Source organism: Arachis stenosperma, chromosome 4 (genome assembly GCF_014773155.1).
Source record: "Arachis stenosperma cultivar V10309 chromosome 4, arast.V10309.gnm1.PFL2, whole genome shotgun sequence".
NCBI classification, from domain to species: Eukaryota; Viridiplantae; Streptophyta; class Magnoliopsida; order Fabales; family Fabaceae; genus Arachis; species Arachis stenosperma.
The window spans coordinates 2,714,815-2,718,009 of NC_080380.1; the positions used below are offsets into that span (position 1 = coordinate 2,714,815).

The 3,195-nt window shown below is 43.7% G+C and overlaps 1 non-coding gene across 1 annotated transcript; it reads right to left on the minus strand.

The window, feature by feature from the left end:
• Positions 1–320: 320 nt before the first annotated feature.
• On the minus strand, positions 321–428 carry LOC130977666 (small nucleolar RNA R71). Its single transcript, XR_009085349.1, has one exon. It is a non-coding gene; the product is annotated as a small nucleolar RNA R71 (small nucleolar RNA).
• Between the last annotated feature and the right edge of the window lie 2,767 nt (positions 429–3,195).

A 3,195-nucleotide genomic window follows, 5' to 3' on the forward strand; every position in this document is an offset into this window, starting at 1 on the left:
GAAGCATCTCTATCCCTGCCATTGGAGCAAACAACTTTGAGCTTAAGCCTCAGTTAGTTTCTCTAATGCAACAGAATTGCAAGTTCCATGGACTTCTATTGGAAGATCCTCATCAGTTTTTAGTTGAGTTCTTGCAAATCTGTGACACAGTCAAGACTAATGGGGTTGACCCTGAGGTCTACAGACTGATGCTATTCCCTTTTGCTGTAAGAGACAGAGCTAGAATATGGTTGGACTCACAACCTAAAGAAAGCCTGGACTCTTGGGAAAAACTAGTCAATGCCTTCTTGGCAAAGTTCTTTCCACCTCAAAAATTGAGTAAGCTTAGAGTGGAAGTCCAAACCTTCAGACAGAAGGATGGTGAATCCCTCTATGAAGCTTGGGAAAGATACAAACAATTAATCAGAAAGTGTCCCTCAGACATGCTTTCTGAATGGAGCATCATAGGTATTTTCTATGTGGTCTCTCTGAACTATCCAAGATGTCTTGGATAGCTCTGCTGGAGGATCTCTTCATCTGAAGAAGACGCCTACAGAGGCTCAAGAGCTCATTGAAATGGTTGCAAATAACCATTCATTACACTTCTGAAAGAAATCCTGTGAACAATGGGACAGTCAGAAGAAAGGAGTTCTGAGATTGATACTCTGAATGCCATTTTGGCTCAGAACAAGATATTGACTCAACAAGTCAATTTGATTTCTCAAAGTCTGTCTGGAATGCAAAATGCACCAAGCAGTACTAAGGATGCTTCCTCTGAAGAAGAAGCTTATGATCCTGAGAACCCTTCAATGGAAGAGGTGAATTACCTAGGAGAACCCTATGGAAACACCTATAATTCTTCATGGAGAAATCACCCAAATTTCTCATGGAAGAATCAAGAGAGACCTCAACAAGGTTTCAATAACAATAATGGTGGAAGAAACAGGTTTAGCAATGGCAAGCCTTTTCCATCATCTTCTCAGCAACAGACAGAGAATTCTAAGCAGAACCCCTCTGACTTAGCAACCATGGTCTCTGATCTAATCAAAACCACTCAAAGTTTCATGACTGAAACAAGGTCCTCCATTAGGAATTTGGAGGCACAAGTGGGACAGCTGAGCAAGAAAATTACTGAACTCCCTCCAAGTACTCTTCCAAGCAATACAGAAGAAAATCCAAAAGGAGAGTGCAAAGCCATAACCATGGCCGAATCTGAAGAGGAAAGAGAGGAAGTGGACGCCACTGAGGAAGGCCTCAATGGGTGTGCACTGACCTCCAATGAGTTCCCTAGTGAGGAACCATGGGAATCTGAGGCTCAAAATGAGACCATAGAGATTCCATTGGATTTACTTCTGCCATTCATGAGCTCTGATGAGTATTCTTCCTCTGAAGAGGATGAGTATGTCACTGAAGAGCAAGTTGCTAAATACCTTGGAGCAATCATGAAGCTAAATGACAAGTTATTTGGAAATGAGACTTGGGAGAATGAACCTCCTTTGCTCACCAAAGAACTGGATGACTTGTCTAGGCAGAAATTACCTCAAAAGAAACAAGATCCTGCGAAGTTTTCAATACCTGTACCATAGGCACCATGACCTTCAAGAGCTCTGTGTGACTAGGGTCAAGTGTAAACCTCATGCCTCTCTCTGTAATGGAGAAGCTAGGGATCTTTGAGTACAAGCTGCAAGAATCTCACTAGAGATGGCAGACAACTCAAGAAAACAAGCTCATGGACTTGTAGAGGATGTATGGTGAAGATTGAAGACCATTACATCCCTACTGATTTCATAGTCCTAGAGACTGGGAAGTGCATGGATGAATCTATCATCCTTGGCAGACCCTTCCTAGCCACAGCAAAGGCTGTGATTGATGTTGATGGAGGTGAACTGATCATTCAAGTGAATGAAGAATCCTTTGTGTTTAAGGCTCAAGGATATCCCTCTGTCACCATGGAGAGGAAGCATGAAGAGCTTCTCTCAATTCAGAGTCAAACAGAGCCCCCACAGTCAAACTCTAAGTTTGGTGTTGGGAGGCCACAACCAAACTCTAAGTTTGGTGTTGAACCCCCACATTCAAACTCTATGTTTGGTGTTGGGAGGTTCCAACATTGCTCTGAGTATCTGTGAGGCTCCATGAGAGCCCTCTGTCAAGCTACTGACATTAAAGAAGCGCTTGTTGGGAGGCAACCCAATGTTATATTTTATATATTTTCCTTTGTCATTTTATGTTTTTTTATAGGTTGATGATCATAAGAAGACACAAAATCAATTGAAAAAGCAAAAACAGAATGAAAAACAGGAAGAAAAACAGCACACCCTGGAGGAAGAACCCACTGGCGTTTAAACGCCAGTGAGGCTAGCAGTTGGGCGTTTAACGCCCAGTCTGGCACCATTCTGGGCGTTTAACGCCAGAAAGGGGCACCAGACTGGCGTTAAACGCCAGAAAAGGGCAAGAACCTGGCGTTAAACGCCAGGAATAGGCATCAGCCCGGCGTTTAACGCCAGAAATGGCTCAAAACGTGATTTTGAATGCCATTTGGTGCAGGGATGACTTTTCCTTGACACCACAGGATCTGTGGACCCCACAGGATCCCCACCAACCCACCATCCTCTCTCTTCTTCTTCACCCATTCACCAATCACCTCAATACCTCTTTCCCAAAAACCCCACCTACCTCACCCTTCAAATTCAAACCACTTTCCCTCCCAAACCCACCCATAATGGCCGAACCCTATCCCCCCTCCCTCCTATAAATACCCTTCTTCACTCCTTCATTTTCACACAACCTAAACATCACTTCTCCCCCTCCTTGGCCGAATACATAAGCCAATCCCTTCTTCCTCATTTCTTCTTCTTCTACTCCCTTCTTTTTTCTTTTGCTCGAGGACGAGCAAACCTTTTAAGTTTGGTGTGGTAAAAGCATTTTGCTTTTTGTTTTTCCATAACCATTTATGGCATCCAAGGCCGGAGAAACCTCTAGAAAGAGGAAAGGGAAGGCATAAGCTTCCACCTCCGAGTCATGGGAGATGGAGAGATTCATCTCAAGGGTGCATCAAGACCACTTCTATGAAGTTGTGGCCTTGAAGAAGGTGATCCCTGAGATCCCTTTCAAACTCAAAAAGGGTCAACTTTAATCAAAGGTTGGACCAAGTCCTCATAAACATTTGTGAAGAGGGCGCACAATGGAAGAGAGATTCAAGAGGGAAGCCGGTTCAAT